Here is a 21,557-nt window from a genome sequence, read left to right on the forward strand (position 1 = left end):
ATCATATACATTAAGACTGAAAAGTTTTCGGAAATTCTCATTTAAAATTCGCGCGCTGTATATTTTTCGATATTTTAAGTTTATGTAGTTTGGCAGCACTGTCCTTAATTACTATGCCAAAAATGAGCTCGATCTGTCAGACAGTTCGTTTACGGCAGCTGTTGAAACCAGTTCACCTCAGTAGTGCGTTGCGAAATGTCTTCGACGGTCGTACGACCGTCCTGGAAGGCTTTGTACCACTCATAAACTTGAGTTTTCGATAAAACTGATTCCCCATAAGCCTTTTGTAGCATTCGCAACGATTCTGCACACGAAATTTCGTTCGAAACACAAAATTTGATGCAAACTCTTTGTTCAATATTTTTTTCCATTGTTTTTTTCGCAACGCCCTACTGAGGTGAACTGGTTTCAACAGCTGCCGTAAACGAACTGTCTGACAGATCGCGCTCATTTTTGGCATAGTAATTAAGGACAGTGCTGCCAAACTACATAAACTTAAAATATCGAAAAATATACAGCGCGCGAATTTTAAATGAGAATTTCCGAAAACTTTTCGGTCTTAATGTATATGCATATAATAAAATTTCATTAATTTATATATAACTTTATTACACAAAAAAAAAATTATTTAATAAAGTCTTTCATTAAATAAAGTGAAATATGAACTCTTTATGAAATTAATATTGTAGCTTAAAGTCTTACTTAATCATTTTCATTGAGATGAAATCCGCACAGACCCTCCTTACTATGTATGTTGTACCGAAGAGGAATATACTGGCTTTTAATTAATTGTCGCACAGCGTCATTCACTTATAATTGTGGTTAAGTAAAAATTTAATTTAATCACAATTCATGCAAAATGCTTGATTAAGTCCTTTTTGACCTTTATGCATTTACTCGTTGTGCGTATGTCGTGAAGAAATAAATAAAAATTTAAAAGGATATGAAATTTCATTGAATTATTTTATTGACTTCAATGACAATAAATTGCTTCAAATGCATTTACACACCTTTCACACAATTTAATTTAAGGATAACCTGTTGTCCTTAGTGTAACAGTTGCTTGGAAAATTGGTATCGATTTTTTTCCTTCGATTTCATGGCTCTGCGAGTAACGGATTTGAAATGTTTTTTTATTTTTTTTATTAAATTATTTAAAAATTTTTTTTTATAATTTTTTTTTTGCAATTTAACTGATACAGTTTTGATTATATTTAAAACTTTCCAGGTGTGGTAATAATTTAATTTCCTTTTTTGAAATTTTTTATTTATTTTATGGAAAATGCCGCCTTTGAACAGCTTATAAATGTGAGTATTTTTAAATCTTGTAAATAAAAATCTAAAGTTAAATAACTTTTTTTTATTTTTTATAGATCGTCACATTATAAACAATATATTATAATTATATTAAATTATTTTTCAAAATTTTTATATCAAATATGTATTATTTTTTTACACTGAATTATAAGTGCTCAAAAGAACTATAGTGCTCATATTGGACTATATAATATTATTACTAGAGGCCAGAATGTAAGGTGGCTAGAACAGATCTATTGTACATTCTGATTCCATAAATAACATCGAAATTCGGGAGTATAATATAATATATATAGTATAGGAAAATGATTAATATCAAATGCAAAAGAAATAAAAGTCTAAAAATCGCGGGTCATATAATTAGACAAGTAATGAATATCTACCAAAATATATATAACTTGTAATATATATAACATCATTGCATTACGTAGATAATTGTGCCGATGATAACAAAGCACGAATAAATACAAGAAACTGGAGCACAGATGCGAAGAATAAGATTAAAAGCAGGTGAATTCTGACGGAAATGAAGTACAGGTTGTTTAATAAAATACAAACTGGTATATGACTTAAGTTTTTTGGATCAACTATTTTTTCGGTACTGATAATATTTAGTTTTTCATAATTTTATACGTATTTTACATCAAGTAATCTTATGTCTTTACGATTTTATCCGTGTTTAACATCAAAAAATTTTATGTCTACGATTTTATTTGTGTTTTATTTTATGCAATATAAATACACATCAAAATGAATTTGCCTGATTATAAAGTGGGTTGAAGTACTTATATACCAGATCACTTATATATATTATTTATATGTTTGATGGCATAATTAATAATTAATACATTTTAAAACGAATCTGCTATTACTAAGATTGGATTGGAGCACTAACCTATCAGATAACTTATATATATCATTAACATGTTTGATGAGATATAACATAGAAAAATATTACAATGAATATTATTTCAAAATTAAGTAATACCCTTCGTTATGCTTATTAACATACCTGACGGAAGAATATTGAATTGAATTTATTACGTTTACTAACGCAGATATAAAAATTGTTTTATGGTATGTTTCCACTGGCTTCGTTAGACCATTTTACTTACTTGAGATTGTTTGAATTACTTGAATTTCAAGTAAGTTAAGTTGAAACGTTGTATTAGACTATTTAGCCATTCGATGCTAATGAGATTAGTTAATCTGTCATTAGTTGACAGATTATTAGAAATTTTGTTTAGAAGGTAAGCTTACAACGGCAAATGAAAACTATTAAATTGCTTTGTCTATGCATAAGAACATACTTCATTTAATTCAATAAAAGTATTTAATTCGATTGTATTCATTAAAAAATAACATAAAATGTATAAAACGTCATACTGCTATTAAAATATATTAAAATTTTCATTTGTTAACATTTATTTAACATTTTCTACATGCCTTGGATAACACTTAAATCAGCCTAAACCTATACCTTTGGGTTATAAGTATACAGAATTTAATTGTTGTAAATAAAATAAAATTTTAAATGTCTACAATAAAATTTTAATATTTCATTACTCTGAGTTTTATTACACTCCTTCTTGTGTCCTTCGAACATATTTAAGTAGATTATGGCATAATTTCTCTTCTAAGCTGCTTAAAAGCTTAAATTGATACTTACGCTGTCAATCGCATTAGAGTACTTAGCTACGCGTTCGGCATTCAGTGACTAAGCAACTTAAGTCTGCTCCTTGCAAATTCACTGTTTTATCTTTTATACTGTCATTATGTTAAGGTGACATGACCTTTGTTGAAGCTGTATAAGCCACCAACAGCTGGCATTATCTTCCATAATCTGCCAACACGGCACAATTTAAATAAGAATGACAAACAATAACGCCGCAAAGGCATATGCAGAAGGATGTTATGAATTTGTGTTAAGAGGAGTGCAAATATGCACTGCTGGTGTTTTTTTTCTTCCTTGTCATTGCACTAAGGATACTTAACGCAGTTGACCTAAGCAGCAAGTAGGAGTACTTTATATTAATTATCGTTGTGTCTATTGGATTAGTCTGGCATATTGGCGAACGAAGCTGCTCAGTAATAAGTTGAAATTACTTAAATTACTTTTTTATTAATATTAGAGTAGAATAAATGTAAGTTAAAAAACTGAATAAAAACATGGCTTACGTCAACGATTTCAAATATTAGTCAAAATCTAAATATCATATAATATAAATTTACTTTAATTTTTAGTATCTTATTTCATTAATTTCTTTTAAAAATAAAAGACAAAAAACTTGAGTTGTTTAATTTGACACGTGTGAAAGCCTTTTTTTAGATTGAGCACCGGCGATATTGAGCATTATTTCTGGTTACCGTATCTAAGATTTCCCTGAAGAGGCAACTGCAATATTATTTTTGGAATGTTCTTAAATTCGTGCAGATATGATAATAATATAAGCGAATTTAATTATTTTATCTACAAAAAATCTACAATTGTTGCTTTTCAAGGTCATATCGGTCACATGAAAACTTATCTACTCTTCCTCACCCTCAGAAGCTGTAACCTTATAATGAGTGAAAAAATTGATATGTAATGGCTGCTGTTATATAGATGAGGCTAGGTACTTTTAACAGTTGATCTAGTTGACCAACTCACTTAGACTCAACGGGTCCATTGTGGTACCATTGTTAATGCCAGGCCTTAATTGGTATGACTTATGTTTTTAAGCACTAACCAAGGGCAGAATATGCAGACAGAATCTACGTTAAAATATTACTTTTCTTTTCAATCCCCACAAGTTCTGCAGTACTAATAATAAGAGTATTGTCTTGAGAATATAAACCACGGTCTTAGATATTTCTTAGATTTATTTACATTGATTTGAAAAAAATTGATTTCATTGAATTTTTTTAGTCAAGTTTATTCAACTCTAACCTAAATATTACATAAATCTACTCGAGTGCTCAGGAAATGTTGGTCTCTTAAATAACATTAATTAACAATAACTTACAGCCAGGATGATATAACTTAGCAGAACATTTTCAGAGGTATTTTAGCTTGTATTAGCCAGGCTATTTTTCGAGAGCATATAACTCTCTCTGAAAGACGGCGTGGGTATCACGGTTTCGACATGACTGCTTTATTTGTATATCTCTCCAGTATATCATATTTCACCCTTCATCTTTGAGTTATCTGGTTAGATTGTAACTTTAAAGTTACTTGTAACAGAATATAACTACCCCCCGCCTTTCTGTCTTCATATTTCTTCAGCAGATATATGCTCCTGTTCTGTTCTCCATGTCTGAGCTATCTGAGTAGTTAATAACTCCCGAGTTATCTGTTAAAGATTCAGATTACTAACTTTTCTGTCGTAGGGTTGAGAATAGGAACTCCTCTATTGAAATCCAGTTTGGTATCATCTAGTCTATAGATAAAGCCAAAGTAGTTTTTACCAAATTACGGCTCTTCTTTTAATTGCAACCAAGATTGTTTGAAATTCATAGATTCCCGTAGTCTCAAAGCACTAAGTCTTGTCACATGTTTTTAATAATTAATCACAACAAAATACTTTACAAAAGAATTTTATATTGTACTACAATTGCAACCTGCAGTAAAAATTAAGATTAAATGACTTGAATAGAATTACTACATATTTCCTACATTCTGTTTTTATTATTACCATTGTAAATTATTTAAAATAAAGTAATAGCTCAGATTTATATTTAAAAGCACATATATAATTTCATTGGCACAAACACACACGTCGCTTCGTTACTCATACGCCCTGTTGACCAACTTAGAAATTTTAATTTTTTGTTTGTACTAAAAACAGATTTTCATTGTTTTTTTTTTTGCTGGTGTTTTTGTTGATGTTTTTGTTGTAGTTAAATATTGCAAATATTCCACTACATTTAGACACACACCTTAGGTCTTAAATTCGAAGAACCACAACAATTTCAAAAAGGATAACATTAACAGTTTGTTATGTGTCGCCGACATAAATGGCGTCCCTTTTTAGTGCTGCCGTGCTGTGCGGTTTTGTGCTATTTTGTGCTATATTGTACTGTGCTGTGTTGTGTTGTGTGTTGTTTTTTTCGTATTTGCTGTTGTGCTAAATGTAAACAAAAATATTGCTCCACAAATGCATTGAAAGCCTCGTACACATTTGCATAAAAATTTGCATGAAATTAAATGTCACAAAGTTTAACCAGGCAAACAGACAGACTTTTCACTTTTTAAATCGAATCGTTTTTTAATGTGTAAAGCTAAATTCGTGGTTTTACTACACTTTTTGCTATTCTGTCTGTACTCGTTGGCATTGCTGGAAATTTGAATAAGTACACGTACACTCCGTCCCAGTCGCGTAAAACAAAAATTATGAATTTCACGTTTTTAATGTATTTGAAATGCAGGACGAAATTGTGGCGAAACGAAATTTGTTTGCTTTTGTAAATATTTATTTAACTGATTTTAAATGACTTAAGGTGTACGAAGTTTTAAATGATTTGCACGCAAATTTGGGTCTTTTAGGATTGCGTGAGTGTAAGCTATGAGTTTTTTTTTTAACCCAAATTGATTAAGTAGACTTTTACGCATAGCAACAAATTTTGAATTTACCGCAATCAATGATTTTAATTTAATAAATTATTACTTCGTTTTCATGAATAAAATTTGTTTAAATTTATTGAAAATATTGTGAAAAAATATTGATTCTATCGATCAGTCAGCAAGACGAATACACGAAAATAATATATGTATATATAGATATATATATATACAAAATAAAAATATATGTATATATATACACAAATTCCTTAAACCCTATGGTTTAGATATGAACGTATCTCCTAGAAAAAAATTTTACAAAAACAAAATAAAAACAGAACATTTGTTGGTACATATATAACCAATAACTAAAGACCGCATAGGTCGCTATTTCCAAAGAAAAAAAATTGAAAAATTTTACCACTAAACTAGATTATTTTTATTTATAAAAATTAGTTCATAAACAAAATTTTAACCGAAGCAGAGGTGATGAGATTAAAAACTGTTCCGCTTGTAAAAAAATGATTAATATATTATATGTTCAAAATTATAAGAAAGATATCATCAGGCATTGTGTATATAAAACTGAACAAATGTTTTCCTACACTCAATATTTAAAGTACCTAAGATTATTAAACAGAACACAAAATATCATAATTATAATTTATTTGGTTAGAATAATACTATGTCAACTAAAACCACAATATGGTTTAATGGACTTAAATGACATATTCCCCTTTACAACCAACTCCTATAGGCTAATCAACAATTTTTGAGCGCTACTTTCTTGAATTCATTAGTTTTTTTTTTTAATTCTTTTTTAATTTAATTTTTTAATCATTTGGAATATAATAAAATTAATTAATAATCTTGATATTAGGTTACTAAAATAAACCATTAATAAATATATGTTTACCAAGTTCTTTCTGTGCTGATCTTTTTAATAAAAGATAGGGAGACTCAACGATATACAGGCAGGAGACAGGAGATCCAATTTCATCATTGAGATGCCCTGTAGGGATATCAGTCTTGTGCTGGGTTAGCACAGGTAATTGTAGATTAGGAAACCATGTAAGAAGATTAAATCTCCTATTCAATGATATCTGCATAGCTGTAGGGAAGACGATGAAAATGCGTCTCATCTGCTTTGTCTTTGCCCAGCGTAAGTCCACGGCGACTCAATATATATAAATATATCATCTAGGATCCTTGGCGAAGCTTAAAATGCTGTTTTGTGGTAATTCTTCGAGTTGATCAAGATCCTCGACCCCTATTGAGTCGCTGTGGGGCATGCGCTGGGAAAAGACAAAGCAGGTGCGACTCCTTATATATATATTTATATATATATATACATATTATATATATATATATATTATATATATATATTATATATATATATTTATATACATATATATATTTTTTTGTTTCTTACAATATGTTTCAATTTTTCATTTCAGTCCTTTGATATTCAGAAATCAACTTTATGCAAACTAAAAAATAACATTTGTTTTATAATCTCGGTATCTTTTGCGGGTGTTCATGAATGTTCCGGATGTTTCCGGATGTTTTGTACAATAGCTGTACTAATACCGTCTTTTATCCATTCATTAGCGTCATTAGCGTCAATATATTTTATCTGTATAATCAAGATTTTTAAAACATGTTAACTTTTTTGGCATATGATGTATATTTAATTTAATATCAATTGATAGAATCTCCCATATAACTATTATGAGAGGTAATTACTTTTCAATGGGGTCATAATAAAATTGTTTAAAAAAATAGGACATAAAAAATTATAACTTTTCGTTACTTTGCCTAACTCTAAGGTAGTTTATCCACATAATAGAACCCAATATATTGCCATAGAATAAATGAGTATAAAATTGTTTATAAGATTTCAATTACCAGCAACGTGCATTTTTAATGCATTTTTCATATAGAAAACGCAGAGAAGCATTTACCTCATGCAGTTCCTATTAACTATACATCATGGCGCATGTGTTTGGTTTCCATAACCTCAATCAGCACCGAAGGCTCTTCATCATTTACAATTCCACGTAAACATGTCCAGAATAAAAGCACTTATGCAAAAGTATCGTATTTAATATTTTATAAGAGGCAATTAGAAGTAGGAGTAATGGGAATATCATTTGCCACCACTGCAACTTTGATAGCTGGCTTTACTGTCAATTAACTACATACACTGAAACGAAGTCGATTTTAATAGAAGTCTCAGGTTAAGGCAATTATAGTGCATCGCTAATAAAATGAAGACAAATTATCTAATATTATAGTAGTTACCTCGTGCAGAGTTGTTACAAGAATCTTTTAGTATTTTGTTTGAAAGTTTGTATTTTATTTTTTATTTCAGATTAATTTTATAATGACATATTGTTTGCAGTAATATTTAAAAATATACAAAATAAGTAAAAATTGCAATTAAAAAAAATTGATTGTTATATTTAAATTGTAAAATAGAGTGACTCCTGTCGAACTTTTTTTTAAAGCACTTCGCGTATTTTTTTACACAGCGTATAAATTTTATAAATATCTAAAAAATTCAAATTAATTCTTAACATTACTTGAAAATAATTAAAAATAATGAATTCAAAATTATTGTACTTTTTATAAATATAATATGCTACGTTTTAAAAACAAAAAGTAAAATAAAGAGTTTTGTAAACTAAAATAAAATTTTAAAAATGTAAAATAATCAGTTCTTATAAATAAAATTAATATTTTTTGAAGCACATTATTTCAAATTTGTTTGAAATAAATATAATAAATACTAATTAAAAAAAAAATTTAATTTAGTTTTACAACGGTCCCTTGAAAAAAAAAGAAAAGAAAAAGTACATTTAATGCATTTTAAACATACCTATTAAAAAATTAATTTAAAAAATTAAATATATTATTTTTATTAAGAGTAACGTAGTAGAGTTAAAAAATATAGTTAAAAAATATAATAAAAACTAATAAATTCTTTTTTCTTTTGAAAATATAACTCTTTTAATGTTTGGAACAAAATACAATTTTTTCTTTTTGCGATTATATTAATCGAAAAAATTTCGAGGTCTTGGAAATAACTAAGACGGCTTTCGGGTAGATGAAGTGGTCGCTAGTCTCGTTTTTTTTTAATATTGATATTTGATATTAAAGTCAAATATGACGAAAAATATTATTTTTGTAATAGCAACTAAAATTTTTAAAGGGAAGCTTTTTAAAAAGTTGTCAATAGCAACAACAAAATTTTATTATTTCTTTAATTAACTAAATTTTTGTCTGACCATACAGACTATACACACTAACATATGTGTGCATTACAGGAGCAATACGCATATGTTGAACGGCATCTATCGAAGACCTACTAGAGTTAACAGCTCTGCACTTATGCACTCAGTATCAAGTAAAAAGGGTAACCCTACAAATGGCTAAAGCAAAATAACAGGCATTGGCTCAGTCGCAAGAGTTTCCTAACACTTTCCGAGCAACATCCTGAAATCTAGATAAAGTGATGATTAAGGTGCTGCGGCTGGCATAGTAGGGCCTTCCAAAAGACACTGTGGGCAAGAACATAACCATATTCCAAGCTAATATTTATGCAATATCGCAATACTGATCGACAGACAGGCTGCTATCAAGGTACATAACTCTCTTCAGGTAACATCAAGACTGGTAATGAAATGTCTTGATAGGCTAACACACTAGGCTAAAATAATCAGATATCGATTCTGTGGGTACTGGTACTAGCAGCCTTGCGGCTAAGGGACCACAACCGTTATGAGTCGTAGGCTAGAGCCAATTCTCCTTACTCTTATTAGAAAAGGAAATCCAACAAAGGATGGTATACAAATGATGGGTTAATACAACCATAGTAGGTTCAAGGATTGTATAAACTTTTCTAAGAACAGGTTAAGAATTATTACAGGAATCCTAACTGGATACTTCAGATTAAAGCACTGCCTAGCAAAACTAGGGATACATGCTAATATTAGATGTAGATTCTGTGAAATCAACGAAGCTGAGAGTCAGTGTTATTTAGACAACTGATTCAAAGCCGTTGACTTATATGACTTATTTTTGTTCCTAAAGTTTATAAAAAAATTCTCTTGTTGTACTATTTTAAAGCGAAATCTTGAACCAACTGTGGAATAATGGAATTAATTAATAATAAATATTTTGAATTGTTAATTTGTTTGCATACATATCCATGTAAAGCTATATATCAAAATGTTCGCATAATCCGTCCGTACTAGTTTATTTAGAGAGTAAAAATGCAGTTTTCTTTAGCAATATTCTTAGCCATTTTAGGTCGAGTTTAAACGGGATGACTAATTAAGATTAATTTCTTTTTTACAAATTTCTTTTTTAAGAATAAATTCCATAAAAAAGTGGCATAAAAACGAAAAAGATATAGTTTTTTTTCGCTGTTAAGGACTAAATATTGACTTGAGAGTGTAAACATCTATGCGAAATCCACTTAAATTTTTAACGGAGCTATAAGAAATAAAGTAATTTATTAATAACATGTAACACTCAACTGTACAAGTACTTTTTTTTGGTTATTCGCATTATTATGTCAATATGGTTAATCTGTTAATTATTATATTATACACAGATTCATACCTAATTAACTCAAGAAATGAAATAAATACATCAATTTATTTCTTAAACCGAAATTTGTTTGTAAAGTTTATGTCTTTATTTAATCCTTAGAGAAGCAAGAATTAATAATTAAAAAATAACACCACATTTAATTAGTTTAAAATCCTTTTAAGTAATTCAAGAAAACTTACCTAAGACACACCCGCTCCTCCTCTTCTATGCTCATCCTGGTATGAACGTAATAAATTCGATTTTAATTTCACTTTAATGACTTTTTGCTTTAATATTAAAGACGATGAAGAAAGCCAAATTAAGTTCCTTTGCAAGTGTTGCGGTTTAAACTGACTTGAACGTGGTTAACTGAATTTCCATTTTTGACTTATTTAATTAGTGGTGAGTAAGCTTCAGCAATTTGAAAGTAAAACTGTAAAAATAAATCATGTAATGATATTATGAAGGTAATTTTAACAGAAAAAAAATAATTTATTTAGCTTTAACGAAATGTCTATATCATTCACACATGCTAACTGATTAAATCACACATTTTTCATATTATCAGATGTACTTAAGATAATAATCTTTTAAGTCATAAAGCACAGCGTCCATATAAATTAGTATTTTTAAATGTGAACTTATTTCTGGTGAACATTTTATATAGGGGCTAGATACAATATATGATGTTATTAGACATCATATATGACAGCAGTCTTCTTTAACTTTACACGATTTGACTGAATTCATGTAAAATACATATTTATATGAAGATAGACTCGATGAGTTTAGAAACAAGAAAGACCAGTTTGCTGACTGGACCAGTTTGCTGACTATAGACAGGCAGAAAAGGATATAGTTAAGTGGATTTGTTTTGTCACATGGATCCAAAATGACTGTTTATATTTGCTTAAACAAAGATATTATAACGTTATATAGGTTAGATTACGTTATATCGGCGATTCTAGAATTCACTTAGACTAATTAACCTGTTTTTTAATCGTATTAAAACTACATTGAACCTTTAGCGAAGCCTAAAATGCTCTTAAGGGGAAGGTCCTTTTGTTAGTCAAGATTCACAAATAAGAACAGTCTCTAAAATGAAACGTTAGCGCCCCGTACGTGCTGGGCAGTAACAGGACGTATCTGAGGTACTATAATCGTCCTTTTCACAACTGCAACAGGGATGCTCAAACGTGAGATTCAAAGATTCAATTCTCTAGCATGGCGCCTTAATCGGCTGCGATTCATAAACAAACGTATCACAAGAGTGATATCTTTACGGGGTATCTTAATATGAGTGGTGGTTTTTTTTCCTAAAAGAGTTTTTTTCTTGAAGATGCCTGCGTATCATTACTTTTATCTTTACCTTTAATAATTCTTTTAGCACAGAAGAATTCAACAAGTATTTACATCACCACATGAGTATGTGTGTTAAATATGGTTTGTTTCTCACCAAGGAGCAAGTTTTATCCAAATATATATTTTAATTGCTGTCGTTAAAATATTTGAAATGAGGCATTTATGAACGCATTATCTTGGACTTATATGGACGTGTTTTGAGAATAACTTGGGGTCGTGCCTATACGAGAGGTAATCATGTTAAATAACTCTAAATTTTGTCATTTACTGTCTTTTGGCTAAGAGTCGATAGCTCACTTAATAATGTCACTTTAAGGTTTATACATAAATTCAGAATTCACTTCCACTAACGTTGAAAAATCGTGAAGGCAACTGCTTTCTGATTTTCTGTAAACCATAGCTTGTTATTTTTAATGTAAATTGACCAGTATAATCTTTTAAATTTCTCAATCTCACAAATTTAATATTTCGTTATATCTCACATGTATTGACTTTGAGAAGACATTTGATGCGCTGAAAAGAAGCTACACTTGAGTAGCGCTTTCCTTCAGAAAAGTTATAAAGGAGCCACGAGCAAAGTTTTACACGAAGGGATTCTAAGTGAAAGTTTTTCAGGCAATAGTGGTGTGTGGCAAGGTTGTGCCCTTTCCTCGTTATTGTTTATAACACTCTTGATACCATCTTGAAAGCGGTTGAAGAAACGCCAACAGGCATTAATTGGAGGTACAATCAGAAGCTTGAACATTTCTAGTATACACAGACATGCAAGCTTTGATTAATAATGTTTCCAGGCAAGCGGCCAGAGTAGGTCTTAATATCAATTCTTAGTTAACTAAATCAATGAGAGTCAAGGCGAATAATATATCAGCCTTCTTGCTAAATAGCCTAGATATCGAAGATGTTCAGCAAGGCACTCATCAAAGATGAGAATCAAGGCGAATATTATATCGACCATCTTGCTAAATAGCCCAAATGTCGAAAATGTTCAGCAGTTTGGTGATGCGATTACTCATGCTGTTATGAAATCGAATCTCTAAGGTGTGAGAAGACTAGGTTGGCGTAGAACAATAGCATATGAAACAAAGAAAATTTTTACCATCTACGATTTTCTGCTAAAAACAGTGACGAATGGAAAAAACTTGTAGGATCTACATGTGAATGTACTAAATTTAAGATTTATTTTGTAAATTGAGAAAATGTCATAATAATAATTATTATTATTAATTATAATTAAATTCATAATAATAATTATTATTATTAAATATAATTATTATTATTAATTATAATTATTATTATTAATTATAATTATTATTATTAATTATAATTATTATTATTAATTATAATTATTATTATTAAACCGTTTTTGAAAGAGATGCCACCTTATACTACATGAAGAACTACATTTGAATACACTAAGTTTAAGATTTACTTTATTAATTGAGAATATGTCTCAATAATAATTATTATTATTATTAAACCGGTTTTAATGGAGATGCCACCTAATACTAAATGTAGAATTAGAAATGAATACACTAAATTTAAGATTTATTTTTAAAAATGAGAATATGTTATAATAATATTAACAATAACTATTAACCCGGTTTTGAGGGAGATGCCACCTAATATTTCTTTTTAGCAAAATAATATCATTTCTATAACTTATTTTATATTTTTATCTCATTATTTGCTTAATGTGACAATATCTAAAAGATTTTGTTCATTATTTCACTGTTTGTTTTGTATTATATATATAAATTTTTTTGTTTTATAGAACAAAAGGACTTATAGATCATAGTGCCGTAGTCATAGTCTAAACAAAGTTTTGTTTCTAAGTTATTTGTTTCTAAAGCATATTTCAATTAGTTAATATATTAGTTCTTAAATTAAACTTAATTTTTTTTTAAATTTAGTTTCATTTATTATCCAAGTAAAATTTGTTTGGAATACAAAACATAACGAAAGAGAATGAAACTGCAATCCATATCCTTGTGCTAGAAACTACAATCCGTGGTAACGAAGTTCCAATTTAATTAAAGAAATCTTATTTTATCCAATATTATATAGAAGAATTATATAACTTATTGCCATTGAATTCGAAATTAATTAATATATTTTTTTTATTCGCTATTACTAATCAAGGGAATCAAGGGAAAGTAAGTGTGTATGTGTGTGCAAAGTGAAAATATTATTCTCTGGTAGTCATTGATGCACAACACCATTAAGGAATCTCCACATAAGCAAAACGCTGTGAATAAGTAAAATGGAAACCTTTTTTCATTAGTACACATACACACATACTCACATATACTCACATATACGCACACGACTAATACATATACACTTAAACACATATGCACATCATGCACGTTTAATGATGGGTGACATGTTTCAACTGCGTGGTGAGGCGCAAATGAAGAGGAATGTAGAATAAATCAGCTTCATGTGATTTTCAATTGTGAATTTATGTGAAGATTAGAGACTTTTTGTTGTTGTTGTTTTTTTTTGTTTTTTGTATTTGAAGTATGCAACCAAACATGTAAAATTGCTGAGAATTTGTGCCATTTAACGCTTGAGTAGCGCATACAGAATCCTCCGATTCATTGCTTAAACAAGACAAAATCATTTCGTAAATATATAAGAGAAAATAAACATATTTTTTTTATTTAGAAAAAGAAAAATAAGATTAAAAAAAATTTAATTCTCTAAAATGTTTCTATTTTTAATATAAAAATATCTTTTTTTTATATTATTCTAATTTTTCCACTTCTCCTTCTTCTTCACTACTTATTTTACTTAAACAAGACAAAATCATTTTGTAAATATATTAAATATATTAAATAAAAGTCTTTCAGTTAAAATAAAAATAAATAAAAAAATAGATGTGAATACGAGTATCTTAATTTTTTGTTATACTATTTTTTTCAGTTTTTACGATGCTGCTATTGCATCTTAAAACGAATTTTTTTGGGTTTATAAATTTTACTTGATGCTTAGTAACTTAAATTTTTATTTATATAATTATTTCTATTCATTAATTGATTTGTTTATCTATCAAAAAAGAAAATATATTTTTTAAAATTAATATATTTAATTTAATATAATAAATAATAATACGAGGGCGGTTTGATAAGTCAGTGACTTTTTGAATAAAACAAATTTTTTTCGGCAAATAAACATTTTATTTTTCTACATAATCACCTTTTAGCTCGATACATTTAGTCCAGCGTTTTTCTAATTTTCTTATTCCCTCCAAATAATAGGTTTTCTCAAAGCTCTCAAAATACGCGTTTGTTTCGGTAATGACTTCTTCATTCGACTCAAATCTCTTACCGCCCAGCCATTTCTTTAGGTTTGGAAACAGAAAATAGTCGCAGGGGGCTAAATCTGGAGAATATGCTGGATGGGGTAGCAGTTCGTATCCCAATTCGTTGGATTTTGGCCAGTAATGCTTAATCAGCACACGAAATTCACTTTTTTCCATTTTCGTAAAAATTCACGAGGTTGTCTGCTTTGAACGGCTATCAAACACCAACTGAACGACGTAGCTTGCTCAAAATTAAAAAGTTGCCCACTGGTAGATTACAGCTGACGGCAGCACTGTTGCATTTGGAGTAACTGCGCGGGAAATTCAAAAAGTCACTGACTTATCAAACCGCCCTCGTATATATTCACGGCTTATACCACATTTTCGTATTTCAAAAAAAGTATGAACCTATCACACTTTTAAACCAAATCCGGCACTATGCAAAGCCTCTTTGTGGTTACTACGGTATGCTATGGTGCTATAGTCTACATCATATACAACGATATTGTTTGTTGTCACACCCACAAAGCGAAAACCAGACCCCATAACCAAAAAAAAACCATTACAATAATTTAACACTATTTTTATAGAAAGGTTTTAAAACCTAAACGAGATCTGTTGTTAAACGATCCATAATGTCGATAGGTTGAAAGATTTAGGCCTCGCTTTTGTTGTACTCTTACATGAAAAATATATGTGGACTAAATAACTAATGAATTATTTCTGAAGATCAATGATAATAGGCAATATGTGATTAACAAAAATATTTAAAATTTATATATAAAAATTTTTTTGTGAAAATTCATTGGATGGCAGTTACTTGGCATATATCACTGAAGAAGTACTGCCAAAACCAAGCACCGTAATGGATAATGCTTTAAAATATTTTTATACTTTTCTTTTATTTAGTATTTATGCTCACTTAATCTCTATTAAACAACTCATGATGACTATGGAAAACTTGGTCCAATTTATGTTTATTGTAAAAATTAACAACAACTCAAAGCAATAATACTAAAATGAGTACAAAAACCTGGCCACATAAAGTGCACATGCAGTCACCTATAGCAAATTGTCGATCTCATTCTTGATGTCTATAATGACTCTTGATGCGATATTCTAGGAACATACTCCTACTTTAAATAGTTTTGTGATTATTTAACAACCGGCTTGCATTTTTCTGTAAACATTCTCATACAAGAAATAAATAACGGTGGTAGATAATTGACCGGTTGTAATAGGTAAATCGAATATCTATACATTCTTTTATACCCTAGAATATACTCGTAGTTAGATACTTGTAAGTGCTTTTGTTTTTATATAACAAAATGTTTGCATTTTTCGGTGAATACTTCTTTACACAAATAAGAAAACCTGACAGACAATCGTACGACCTGACAATCAAAAAAAAAAAAATTAAAATAATAGAATAAAATGCATATTGTCAAAAATAGTATAAGTAACTTACTTAGATCGCTGATAGCATTAGGCCAATGATTTCTTTGTAGTTTTTTTTCTGGGAACTACAGTCTTTTCCGACTGTAATTAATTATAATATAATTATAATTATAATATAATATAATTATAATATAATTATAATATAATTATAATTATAATATAATATAATTATAATATAATTATAATATAACTATACCTTATTTCAATAATGTTGATCAAAAAAACAGTAAATAAAAACTGCTTGATATAATAGCAAAAAAAAAATATATATAACTATTTATAGATGAAAATATAATACCAAGTATTAATTCAATTTAAATTGATATGCAATAATTTTTTTCACTGTATCGCAAATACTCATGCACAGTGCGTGTCACGTCCTTTTTAAACAGTGTGGCCAAAAGCAAGAACTCAGAGTGTTTTATTACCATCCCATAAATGTGCATCAACGGGAAAAGTGACATGTGAATTGAATTGGCGTTTTAATGCATACATATGCACACACACTCATTCACACATCCATGCAACGTACACCGTGGACTTGCAATCAGGCACTTGCAATTGGACTCACTTCCCCAGTTCCGTTCACAATAAAAATGGTTGATATATTGTGTTATGTGAGATTTCATTCCGTTATTTTCTTTTCTCTGATTTTCTTTTTGGTTTCATATTTTAAGTGCAGAGATGTGAATGTGAAAAACAATTTATTTTTTCCATGTATTTCTTTCTAAATAAGTGTATGATTAACGTCTGTTATTTAAGTTCTTTGATTTTAATAGCTTTTTATTGCCATGCACTATAGTGTATGACTTCATTTATTATCAGTAGTTGATTTTTATTTGCTTCGTGTTATAAATTTTATTGTTTTCAGTTTTCAGTGATTTTTAAACAAGATTAAATGTGAAAAATGAAAATACACTAAAAATAAATAAAAGATTTTATAATTAATAGTCGGAATTATTAAATTAAAGACAACAAAAAATCATTAATTATTCCAAATTTATTTTGTCGCCATCAAAATAGCGCCATTGAATATGTTGGTTGGTGAACTAATTCTCCATCTAATTTTTGTAGGCTAACTAGCATATAAAACATACTACTAGGTCTTCTACTCTTATAGAGAATTTTCTTTTATGTCCACAATCGTCTTGAATCGTCTTCCCTGAAGTGGCAATTGAAACTTTAAGCAGAGAATGACCTTTTTCTGTACCCAAAGCTAAAATTAAACGACTTTATATTAGATGAATATAATGCTTGCTCGACCAAGTTTATTGAGTTTGTGTTCTTTATAAACTCTGTATTTCATCAAAAACTCTATTTTCCTCCAAAAACTCTTGCTGTTGTTGTTGTGATTTGAGTTAGTGTTATTGTGCACTTTGACTTTCTTGTGACTGGATGTCTTATCCCTACCCCACACTAAACTTTAACTATACTAGAATCATTATCATTTATTTATCTTCTAACTGATGACGGACGGTAGATCAGCATATCTTCCTGTGCGTTTTTAAGTGGACTTAAGGTTTGTTAGGGCGGGGTTGGGCAACCTATCAACTTTCGTGAATAATTGTAGGACTCTGTCTTTGATATTTTTTTTCACTGAGTAGATTCTGAGATCTCTATGCACGCCTGTTGTTCTAATATACCAAAGAATCTTAATTAGTCCTTTTAAAACCAGATTTTGGCTATCTGTAATTGCATTTATTTTCGTCAAAACTCTTATTTTCTTCAAAAACTCAGTTTTCTTCAAAAACTCAGTTTTCTTCAAAAATTCTGTTTTTCTTTAAAAACTCTGTTTCTTTTTCGAAAACTGTTTATTTTCGAAAATTCGATTTGTTTTTGACAACTCGGTTTTTCTGCGAAAACTTGGTTTTTTTTTCTTAAAAAATTCAGTTATTATTTAAAAACTATGTTTTTCTTTATGAACTCTGTTTTTCTTTTAAAACTTTGTTTTTCTCCAACAACTCTTATTTTCCTCGAAAACTTTGTTTTTCTCCAACAACTCTTATTTTCTTCGAAAACTCGGTTGTTCTACAGAAACTCGGTTTTTCTGCAAAAATCGTTTTTCTTCAAAAAATCGGTTTTTCTTCAAAAACTCTATTTTCTTCAAAATATCCGGTTTTGACTTGGTGTTCAGTGTCATTAATCATATGTTCAATTTGTTTTTATGAGTGATTATAGAAAAACAAGACAACAGGCGCAGATGGCGTACCTGCAGAATAGTTCAATGTCGGTTGCCTTATTCTGATATTGATCATGTATTAGCTTATCTGTAGAATATGGTTGGGCAAAAGTATGCTCAATGATGGGAATCTCAGTATTCTCTGTTTTGTGTTGAAAAAAGCGACCCCACAATTTGAGCCAGCCTACGAAGTTCATTCAACTGTACTGTGTGAAACGATGTAGCCACATGGCAACATATTAAGGCACCATATCGTGCGACTTTCGATTTGATCATTTCCACTATTGGCCAGACATTCACACTGTAACAATCCCTTAAAAAATGTCGAAAAGTTATATGGACACAGTAAGTAACTTAATTTTAATCAAAAATAGTGCATAATCGCGTTGATTGCATTTCACCCAATATGGAAAATCTAATATTAAAAACAATTCTAAATATGAATGTATGTTATTTATATATCTTAAAAATTGGAATATAATAACCAAAAAGTGCTTTAAAATTGCATATTCATGCTATTTAAAATTATTTTTAAAAGGGATAGGTTCAGAATTCTTGGCGAAATTCCTTTTTTTTTATTAAGAGACGATTTTATCATTTTGTAATCATTTTTTATATCATTTTATCATTTTTAACTATAACTTAAATAAGAAACAGCGCTGAAGAGATATAACACAGAAGATATTTTATGAAAAAATATAGAAAATAACAATCTTAGAATTAGGATTGTAAGATCGAAGGCGATAAATGCGCTTAAATGTAACTGAAGTTCAAGTTATATTGGCTAACAGTTGCAGTTTTTGATAACTTTAATTCTATTTTATTTCAAACTAATGATTGATAAATGTTTGATTTATTGTCCTTTAAAAAGAAGAATTTTGCTATTTATTTGATTGATATTTATTAGTCTAAGTTCATTTACCTACTCAATATTTCTGTTTTAACGTTTTCTTTCACTATATTTGAAGTCAGTGACCTTCTTTAAATATCATTTGCAAGTTGAGTAATTTTCTAAGATTTGAGGTTCCTACTACAATTTGAGTTGTAGTGTGCTGATTTTTGTCTAATAAAACCTTTTAGTTCTGAGAAGAGTTTTCTTGCTCCTGTAGCTTCCTTCGTGCGACTCAAACATCCGTCCTAGGTGTACTTCCATTTAACTCGCTTATTTCCGATATTCGAGCGTGGTTTGTTGGAGTCATATAAATCTGTTTTGCTGGTGGCACCATATTTCTGAAGACCTTAACATTGACTTCTCTATGCTCTACGTCAAGTACAAAATCTGTTTAAATTTATCCAAGATTTTTGGAGAAATTGAAAAGTTGTGTCGTGATATGTGTTTAAAAGAATTCTTTTAAGTCTGAGTATGTTCTCGTGTTTCCCGCAGCTTCTCTGTTATAATCTAGGGTTCCGCACTATGTGTGATGATATTCAACTTATTCACTTCCAATATTTCCAGATCATCTGTTAGATACATAAAAGTTCGCTTAAATGATGTTTTGTCTGGCACTATATATTTGCAGACTTTAACACCGACTTTAGGTCTTTTTTTATGTTCCACTTAACGTCAAAAATTGGGGTCAATCTCTCCAAGATTATTTCCATTGCTTACACCGGTTAATTTAAAAATTTTTATGCCCTTGTGATTGGTATCGAGTCAGTAACTTAACTAACAAACAAAGTATTGTTGTTGTGCTCTTTCCGTGAATCATAACTTCATTCCTTATATCAGATTTTCTATTCAATGTGATACGGTTAGGTATACCGAATATATAAATTATGACCTGAATATCCAGTCATAATCAGCTCAACTGCAAGGTTAAACCATTTGCGTAAAAGCAAACTATACTTATATGGTACGGAATAAGTTTAGGTTGAATGAAAAATATCCATTTATAGCGAATAGATTCATAATGTGTGTAACTCCAACGGCAAGTAGTTCTCCAATTCCATAGTTTTATTCAAATCAGTACTACTTACAACAAAGAACTTGTTTGATGATTAATTCAGAGTCGATCGTTCTTTTCGTGGATAGTGATTAATCAGAGGGTTTTATATAAGGATTTGCCTTGCAAAATCTGAGTTTGGCTTTGAGTTTTGAAAAATCAGAGTTTTTAAGGTTATAACATTTTAAAAAATTGAATGTGTGATTAATTAGATTTGTTTGTTCATGTATCACATCTGTAAGGTAGCGATAATACAAGTAGTATCAGAATATAATGGACGACGAATGGCGAAAATGCTATTGCAGTAAGCTTTATATATATAATATAATCGTTATAAATTTCTTTGTAAAACAACATATTTAAAATGAAGTAAAATAAAATTAAAATACTACTATTACACAAGGGAATGTCCATGACAGTAAAAAACAGATTAGTTAAAGGCACTTTACTGCTCTCATTGGCATTCTTTACATTCACTACATTTAAATCAGAGAAAAAACTTTAATTAATTTGAGTAATTTATGTAACAAGATACATATTTTCGAATATTGTTACATACAAAATAACAATAAAATATATTATTTTGCAGAGAAAAATAGAATTAACTGAAAAGTAAGTTAACTAACTGAATGAATAACTAAATAAAAATTTAATATGGTAAGTTATGTTTTACAAATCAATCAAAAATAGTTAAATATCTTAAGCTATTTATGTACAAATTATCTGAAGTAACAGTAAATACAATACCAAATTTAGGAACGAAAATAAATCCCATTTTATCCAACAACAGAGTTGGTTTTTCATAAAAATGATTGGTATTTATATCAACCATAATGTAGGCACTTTTGGTTTACT

This window comes from Teleopsis dalmanni, chromosome 1 (genome assembly GCF_002237135.1).
Source record: "Teleopsis dalmanni isolate 2A chromosome 1, ASM223713v2, whole genome shotgun sequence".
Classification (NCBI taxonomy): domain Eukaryota; kingdom Metazoa; phylum Arthropoda; class Insecta; order Diptera; family Diopsidae; genus Teleopsis; species Teleopsis dalmanni.